Source organism: Pundamilia nyererei, unplaced genomic scaffold (assembly GCF_000239375.1).
Source record: "Pundamilia nyererei isolate P.nyererei 1_Seehausen unplaced genomic scaffold, PunNye1.0 scaffold00525, whole genome shotgun sequence".
Taxonomy (NCBI): domain Eukaryota; kingdom Metazoa; phylum Chordata; class Actinopteri; order Cichliformes; family Cichlidae; genus Pundamilia; species Pundamilia nyererei.
Window position 1 is genome coordinate 158,205 of NW_005187926.1, and position 9,940 is coordinate 168,144.

Here is a 9,940-nt window from a genome sequence, read left to right on the forward strand (position 1 = left end):
GTTCCCGGGTGTCTCCACACCTTCTTTGAGTCCAATGATCCGTACATTATTCCTCCTGCTACGGTTTTCAAGGTCCTCCACTCGCGACCACAACGCGTCCATCCTCTTCTGGAATTTGTCCACTTTTGCCTCGGTAAGCACGCTGGCATCTTCCATGTCTGATATACGTTGTTCCGCCTCCCCTAACCTCACTTTTATATCTTCCACCGAATCTTTCAATTCTTTAGTGGCCTCTTTAATAGTGGTGACATCTTTTGCTACGACCTGAAGAGTAGCGTTCATCTTCTTAATTTCTTCAAAAATGTCTTTTTTGCTCTCGCTCGCTATACCGTCCTCAACTACTGGAGAGGCGACCTCAGATGCAGATGCACTTTCGGGTGGTTCCGGAGCGAGGCTAATGCTAGCTTGCTTCTTCCTCGTGGTAGCTCCCTTAAAAAAGTTTGCTTTGTTGTTACCTGCCATTTTCCAAAGACGGTAATCCTTGAAAAGCTTCAAAGTCCACAAAGGGCGTCCAATTTACGACTACAGCTGGAGTGTATGTTTCCAGATTCAGAACATTAATCAACAGGCTTTAGGAGCGCCTCTAGTGTGCGGCCATCTTCTTCGGCGGTCCCACGTGACTCAGTGAAATTGCATTTTATATTTTGAAAATGAATTGATTTGCTTTGAAACTGCATTTTATCCTTTAAAAATTCAGCTCTCGAATAATTTCAGTTTCACTTCTCACCATTCAATTTCAGTTCCAAACTTCAGTTTTTTGGAACTTACATCCGGTTCCGGTTCAAGCGCAGATTAATAGAACTACGTTTTACTAGCGGACCGAAAGTGTTACTGACGGGAATCTACAGCGTCTTGAGCTGAATTAAGACTTCAGAAGTCATTCGTCATGTCGAATGACCAGCGGATAAACTCTCAGGTTGGTAATAAATGTACTACATGTATAAGAACAAGCGTCATGTTACCAAATGATAGCCGTAAGGTAACTTTTATGCTTATTGCAGCTGCTAGCTAAAAACGCTAATTTAGCGTAGTTTGCCCTGAATTCAGCTTTGACAAACAAATATGATCAACTGTTTCTAGTAGAATTCCAAAGTTGTCATCTTGTACCCTCTCAGAGTACCCCTTTGTATGCTTGCAGAGACCCCTACAGTAGGGAAACATGCAAAACGGTGCCCAAACCTTTGTATTTTAGCTTTATTTATGCCTTACACAGCATCCAACTCTTTAGCTAACTTAATAACTTTAGCTAACATGAATAGTTAGTCTAATTCATTAGTGCAGCATCAACTCTAGATCTTTTATCTGCTTAATTTGTTACTGAAAAACAAAGACCTGGTTATGAAACTGCTTGACAGTCAGTTGTCCAAATACTTTTGAGCCTCTGAAACTGCCAGACAGTGTATAAAAATTATAAAAATACCTACAACTCTTAAACAGTTAATGCCTTTTGTTTTGTTAAAACAATTTGATAAAATCTTAAATTATGGTCCTTCAATCACATGTTTTATTTGTGGTGTATACAGGCAAAATTATATTAAAAAAATGTTTTTGTTCAAACCCTCAATGGACTATGTCTAATTTATCATAAGCATAAAACATAAAGCCACTGGGACTTAGAAATTATTATCTTACAAACAGATCATATGGCCTAGCAGTATTGAGTCAAGTATAACTGGCAGTGAGTAAAACTCTGCAGTTAATAGTGAGACTTCCCATAACATTATTTTAGTGGTAATATTTGAAAGTTATTTTGTCCACCACTTCCCCTGCCAGTGGCAGACTCCCTCAGACATCGGTGCATTGGTGGTTCTTTGTGTCTGGGGATGGGCGTCCAGGTACACACCGGCTCACTCCTTGGCGGCCGCTTATCGGGGCCTGGAGCCTGGGGCTCGCTCGGGCCACTGTGGGTGGTCGGTGGTCGGGACCGGTGGGGTCCCCCCAGCCTCTCGGCCTGGGGCTCGGTCACTCAGCCACAGCTGGCTGCCGGCGGAGCTCACGGGTGCGTCACTGCAACTCCCCCTGGCTTCTGCTCCGCGGCTGCTGAGTGAGCCCTCGTCTGGGACTCTCCTCAGCTCTTACTGGGACAGTGGCGCGGCTGCCCCTCTGTTAGTCTTCCTTGGTCTCTTGTGTTCTGAGGGCCTCTGGATGTCTGGAGTTTTGATCTCCTCCATACCTGCTTCATGCCCTGGAGGACGGGGCTGTGGCCCCCCCACACCCTCTAGCAGATCATTACATGAAGGAACCTTTTAAAAAAACAAGCGCGTCCATGCTCACAGGTGTACACACGGGTGCTCACACCCACAAACTACACCTTTTTTGGCTCCTACCTCAAAGCACACTGTGTTCTGTTGATCTTATGTGCTGCACAATAATGTTTACTATTTAGTATTTACTGTCATATTCCCATATATCATTGTGATGTTGTTTATTCTATTACTCTTGTTCTCTTCTGTTGAGAAAGAAAAAACTTTCTCAACAGGTGATCCAGGTGATTGATATATGCATTTTCTTTTTCTTTTCTTTTTCCTGCCCATTCTGTTGGTTTTTGTCTTTTGCCCTTCTCCCCCATCCCTCTTCTCAGCTGTTTCTCTTTCCCTCTTTCTTTCTCCCCTTCTTTCCCCCAGTCAAGTCTGTCCCATATTCAGCAAGTGAAAATAAAATAAACAATAAAAGGTGAATCAAATGGACCATTACGGCAAGGCTGGGATGGTCAATTTGGTAAAGTAAATCCGTTGGGCATCTTTCTTTGCCTTTAGACAATAATTCTGATGGCAAAAGAGCCAAACGGGACAGGGGGGGAAAAAAAGAAAGTTATTTTGTCAAATTTTAGCATGTTTCTTTTCAGTTTGATCTGCCATTACAATCAAACAAAGATGTATAAAGAAGGGATTGTTGGGAATACACTTAGACATCATATTTTTAGGAAGAAGTTCTCCTTCTATTCTGAACAGCACATTAACAACTCTGTGCCTAATGGATGTATGCTGCCTCCCCATGCCGTTAGTTTGCTTAAGAAGCAAATGGCTGTTTTCTCACAAAGGAAATTTCCTGTAGAAGATCTGTTGAGGGAGCTGGAGTTGCAAGTCACCAAGGGGCAGCCAAGAAAATTAAAGAATTTAGAGAGTTCCTGTAAAGAGCAGTGAGCCAAAGTCCCTCCTGAGATGCAAACCTGGTGACCAACATCTCACTGGTGTGCTTGTCAGCAAGGGTTTCTCCATCAATTAATAATAATACTTAAATACTTATTTTACCCGGTGACATGCAAATGAATGTGAATGAATGATTAAATACATTTTTTTTATGGATTTGTGGTTAATATTCAGTCTCTCTACATCAGATAAAGCTACCATAAAATTCGAGATTGTTCATTTCTTTGTAAATTCAGCAGAGGCTCAAATTATTATTTCACTCACTATACAAATAAACTTAGCACAAAAAGTAAGGAAATCTTCGTTTGGTCAGTTATTTATTTTTGTAACAATGCTTCTTCCTAATAAAACTTGTCCTGCTGGAGAGCATTTTGATTTCCCTTTTCATGTGTAAATGGTGCTATATTTGATATAAAAAAAAATTTATTTGTGGGTTAAGCAGCAGAGTTCAGGACGTGAGTGGTACCGCCTTATTTGGCCATCGTTTCTGGTAAATCAACGGTGACAAGGAGTACCTGCAAGCATAGACCCTGCTCCAAGCCTGCAAGGTTTGACCGTTTTGGATATGGCCCTATCTATATGGCAACTGGTGTTTAACAAAATTGACTTGCAACATTTTTGTAGTGAGCCCCATGCCTAGGGACAGGTTCCACATCATGGGGGATGTCCAAGAAAGTGAAGGAGAAGACCCCACAAGAAGACCATTCACTCAACCTCTCAGTACTTTTGCAGGACAATATGGCACATGGCTCTCTACCCAAACAATCCAGAACAGACTGCACACAGCAATCTCCAGTCTCATAAGGCTAGAGATTGCCGTCAAAGCCTATGAGACTGGCCTTCTCTTTCAGACCCGTTTGCACAGGTGTCTGCAACATGTGCACTAGAACCTGAACGTTTGGAGGGACGTCATGTTCAGTGATGAGTCTATATTCTGTGTACAACAGGTGGATTGTAGGGTCAAAGTGTGGAGAAGATACCATAAAGTAACAGCTTTTGATGATGATCGTATAGGGCAGCATGTCCCTTGCTGGAAAAATAAGGCTTGTCATCACTGGAAGCCTGACCTCAACCCAGCAGAACACTTGTGGGATCAGCTTGTGTGTGCTGTTTGTGCCAGAGTTCTTCCACATGGTACTGAAGCTCCTGTTTGTTAAATGAAAGAACTGATGACTTGCCAAAATGTCTTGGTTTTTACAGATTTCAATAATCCAGTGCAATAAGCGACACCAAACAAGAGTCAAAAACAACATACGCTTTTTGGCACTGTCAGAGTTTTTTTAATGGTGGGATGGTTGAGTATGTGGGTTAATGAAATACTCAATTTTACTGCTCAACTCATAAATACATCTCCCTTAAAAATGGAGCAAATAAATAGGCTTTCCAGTGATATAAGATTTAAAGCCAAGAAATGTTACAACAAAGAAATAATTCACTAAAGTCCTTTTTCTGATTATTATATATATATATGTGAGTGTCCTGCTTTTGTTCCTACTACTAGTTTTCTAGTTATTGGTGCTTTCAATTTTAAGTCAGTGGGTGCCTGTTAAACTGACTTGTTCCATTAACCAAACTCTGGTGAAATATCAGATAGACACAGAGCAGTGTGGGAAAATTCTCATAGACATCATATACTTGAACAGATTAAAAAACAAATTAAATCAGAATCAGAATTAGCATACTTTATTTTTCCCTAAGGAAATTAAATGGGGTTACAGTTGCTCCAGTACAGTAACAGAAACAGACTAGACTATTTAACAATACAATATATTACAGGTTTAAGAAATAGCACATTATATACAAATCACTGAATAATAAATATCAAGGATTGACAGAGGTGAAACTGTAACAGGCTGCATGCTGGTTGATGCATGTGCACTGGAAGTGTGAGTGGAAATGACATTTGGGCGTCTGTTAGTATAGCATGCTCAAGTCTGTGCATTAAACACTGAAGTCCATTAGTAATGGCTTATATGAATAGAAGTCCTGCTGTACATGCTTATAGCAATACTTTAAAAAAATAACAGCGTCAGCTTTGATCTGCAGTTGCTAAGGGAGTCCAAGTCTGCTCCTGTTAACCAAGAAAATGCACCCAGAGAGGATGTTGCTTATTCATGTGCCTCAACAATAAGTCTGAATAATAAGAGCGCCCCTCTCCCCTGTCTCCACAGCAGACCTGTCACTCCTGCTTCACTGGGCTCATTTATATGTGACAATGTGTATTTGCATGGCTGTGGTATCTGTTCCTGAGTCAGACCTTTAGTACAAACAAGGAAGGAAATAAATGGGGTTAGAACAAGCTGTGGATGCACACACACTAAGGTAGAAGAGCAAGCTGGAATCAATAGCCTAATACATGAAAAGCCACTGACTCTGTTGCTGATGCAGAAAGGGAGACGTAACAGAGATTATCTTGGCTTGATAATGACAACACGATCTTACTAAAATCAATGGAGCATATGACACTGCTGCAGCTTAACTAGGCGGAAATGTGCTTTGCACTTACCAAAGCTCATTTTGAATCAATACACATTATAAGTCTCTCTCTAACCGGAGGTCTGGCAACAGTTTTTGATTATACAAATCTGCAATAAAGGGTCAAAACAGATGGGAGAAAGAAAAACAGGAGCTGGAAGATGAGTTCCTCACTACTCAATTCAGCCGGTCACGTCAATTAAGATGTGAACTTGTACAATTCCAGCAGTTCACATTCAGCTCCGGGGTCTTATCTAAAATTTAAAAAGTCCCCTTTTCCACGGCTTTGAAGTTTTTCTAAGCCACTCAAATAGTTCCATTCGCAGAATGTGGAAGCTAAAGGAAGCTTTGATTTTTGGAGTCGGCTTTGCCTGTCACTTTGTGTTACATGCTGGCTGATCTTAAGGCTAAAATGGAGCAACATTACCATGCTGTCAGCCTTTTCTCACCACTCAGTTTCAGTCACTGATTTACCCATTATTGACTGCTACACAACTCAAGTGATTGGCAAACACTGTAGAGGATGGTATTGCACAGGGAAATTAGACTTTGTGCTGCTTATGCATTATTGTTTGATGTTATGTTTTTTTTTGGACAGCCACTAGTTCTAAATATAATTTTTAGTTTTAATGACATGCAGGAATTCAAAAGCATAGGGACGTATTTCACAAAGTTAGATTAGCTCTTCTTAGGAGCTAGAAAATACAAATGTGGGTAAGAATCAAAGGAGGCCTACACCAATTTATTTGTTGGGCACTGGAGAGTACTACTGCATAGGTGAAAAATTTCCCCTTTACTTCTTAAAAACCAGCTGGCTATTAGCAGCATCAAGGAATAGGCTTACACAAATCAGTCCAGCTGTGATCATTCAATGTATGCAATGAAAACTGAAGGAATTTCAATTACAGCAAAATTTAGTGTCACAAAGTATTCAACCAAATTGAACTTGAAAATTGAATGATTTTGATGAAATCATGAACTATTAGACATTGGTGTGATGTTATTAAGATCATCCTTGAGTAGAAATTAACATTATTGTCAAATGCAGTATTCTGAATACTTTGAATTACTTAATATATTGTCATCCATTTTACAACTACATGAACACATGACCCTACGCTGTGTCACTGCATCATTACAGGCTTGGCACTGATCACCACCTGCACTCATGTATATATCTCTCTATGCAGCATTTTTAATTCTTATTCTCATGTATATATCTCATGTATATCTCATGCACATATCTTTCTACATAGCACTTTTAATTCTTATTCCTACTTTTGTTTTTTTTTCATGTCTATTCAATCGCAATTTATGACACTATTGTCGTGTCCAAATTCATGGGCTGCATTCTCCTGAGGCCGCATTTGTAGACCGATTACGTCACAGCGACGCGCCGAAGGCTGTCCAAATTCGTAGACCCCTCCGAATGCAGCCGACAAATGCGTGCTCCTTTTTCCGAATTTGAAGGATGGGTCGGGTGTGTCCTTCGTGGCCCACCATATCCCAGAATTCATAGCGCGGCCCAGCCAAGCTCCAGTTTCTGGCTAATGGCGGCCGCTACTAAGTTTTAAAATTACTCTTATTAATCTTTCTGGGTCACAAAATAAACTTTTAACATATTTTCAGGCGAGAAAGTAGCTGTGTAAACATCAAATATCTGCTCGGTTTATCAAGATATCGCATCTTTGCTAAAGTGCTTCGACGTTTTCGGAGACGTCTGCGACCCACCAGCTCGACAGCTAGCCGGGAGCTCGAGGCTTACTGATGCGGCCGAGAATGGCACAACTCCCGGCACATCGTTTTCAGATCACCGCGGACTTTCGCTGCTCGGGTTAAACGTTGTCAGCCGGTGATCAGCTGTGATCAGCTGATCACGGGGCCGGGGTTAAAAGAGAGACGCCACCCACCTGTTCGCCGCTCAGACATCATTCTCTTCGTGTCAGGAGTTCCGAAACTCTGCCGACGTCAGTCTCCGCCTGATTCAGCAACCGTGAGTGATTATCCCTTCAATCCTTTTTCTCTTCCCGGCTCCGCTCGCTCTCTGTCGGTAACGACCGTTCCGAAGCCACGCTTCGTGCACTGATCGTTACTAGAATAACTGCGTGCCTGCTCCAAACCCACCGCTAGCCTTCGCCGTGCTTGGGTCTAGCCAGCACGCCACACGGGCACGCCGAATTACTGTGTGTAACCCGCCCGGCCGTGACAAATGTAATATATAAGTCACTTAGACAACCTAAAAATGTTATTGTTGGGCTTTTTTCAGTGTTTTGTTTGTTCGTGAGTAAATCGGTTTGGCTGAGATTAAAGTTATTAGATTAGATAAAATGAAACTTTATTAATCCCCCGAGTGGGTTCCTCCTTGGTTTTTACACAGCTGACTAAACATCAAACAGAAAACTGATTGAACAGAAGTGTGAGATGGCCGAGAGTTTACTCCAGTGTCCTGTTATATTTTAGACAGCAAGGAGCAGACGGCTGAGTTTATTAAACTCCACCGAGACAGCGGTGACGCTAATCAGAAGGCTAGACCGTCCAATTTCACGGCCGTTTACTTCCGGCCTACCCGATCTTCTGAGGACCCGGCCCACGTAGACCGCGAAGGCCGGGTCCTCAGGAGGATGCAGCCCATGAATTTGGACACGACCATTGTTTGCACTGAAGCACCGCAGCAATTTCCTAATGTTGTAAACCTGCTCAACATTTGGCAATAAACGGATTCTGATTCTGATTCTGATTCTGATGTACTATTGCTGTGTAATTTATTACTATTACTGAAAGCTACTCGCCATACAAATACCAACTAGATTTTTAAATCTTAAAAAGAACCCCAGTTATTAAGACATGTTAAGACAAATATGCCAGATGTTTTCCTTTTAAGCACATTTTATATAAAATCGACTTACTAGTAGTTATTTACCTAGCACTGCACTCTGCGTAGTAACATCATACGGTTGCACCGCATCATGTTTACAGTAAGCAGCACATGTCGATGGCTTCTGTTCAACCTTTCCAGTTTGAACCAGAGCAAACCGAGAAAGAGGATGAAAATAGTCATCCAGTACTTAGTTTAGATGAAGATGAAAACAATTGTGGGCTTCAGATCCTGGCTTTAACCAAAGCTTGCATCTCTGGACTGTGTCATCAAGGGGGTTATGGGCACATTGGTGATAATATTTGTAGATAAAGTCTGCTACTGTTATTGTTTACCATCATCCAGGAAATTGTCTAGCATCTCTTTGTCTTTGCATTTCTTAGCGTGGTGGCACGGTCACCTTATGGGGAAAAATTGTCGAGACTGCATTTGGTTTCAGTCTTCGCTTATAACCAGATGCACATGTGACCTCTTTTAGCAACTGTGGTCGACTAAATGCCTTGAACGCATCAGGGCTAAAATGACGAGCCTTGGGTCTTGTGGGAGTTGTACTCTACCGCAAGCATCCTCCCATTGCTTTCTTCTTTTTTTCTCATGAGGAAAGCTGTGCAGACTTACATCTGTTCCTTTGTTGCCTTTCAACAGGAAATTACAACAAAAAGCTGCATAATGCGGCATGGCAGTTCCTCTCCTGCAATAACAGGTTAGCAGAATGAAAGCGCCTATACTGCCGACAACCTATATATGTCATCGTCCCAGAATGCACGGAGTGCGCAAAAACATGACCGCTCTCACGGCTCCAAAATAGTTTCAAACAACAAAGATTTAATGAATAACAAAAACACTGTAGTTATTCTCAAGTATGTTTTTATGTAGTGGAGATAATTTGTAATATATTTAGAGTAACTTGTCATAATAGTCGGGGTTCCTGTTAATATAAAATGAGTAACAGTAGGGTGGACATTAGGTAAGGCTGCACTTTTTTGCAGTGATCTCGTATGGAAAACTATTTCTATAGCAGTAATATGTTTTCTTTTTGTCTGTTAATAATCATGTGGATGATTATTGATTATTTGCAGCTACTAGGTTGTTAATGCTATCCATCATGTCTAAAAATAGCATGTTAATACGTGGAGATCCCGAAGGCTGCTCTAAAAATGATCAGATTATATTTTAAATATTTGTTCAATTCAAATTAGTTTCAATTATCTTTTTTTTCTTGAAGAAATCTACTACATCATGTATAATTTTTTTTAATCCATCCATCCATTCGCTTCTGCTTCTCAGGGTCGCGGGGGGCGCTGGAGCCTATCCCAGCTGTCATAGGGCGAGAGGCAGGGTACACCCTGGACAGGTCGCCAGTCTGTCGCAGGGCCAACACACAGGGACAGACAACCATTCGCGCTCATATTCACTCGCACATTCACACCTAATGGCAATT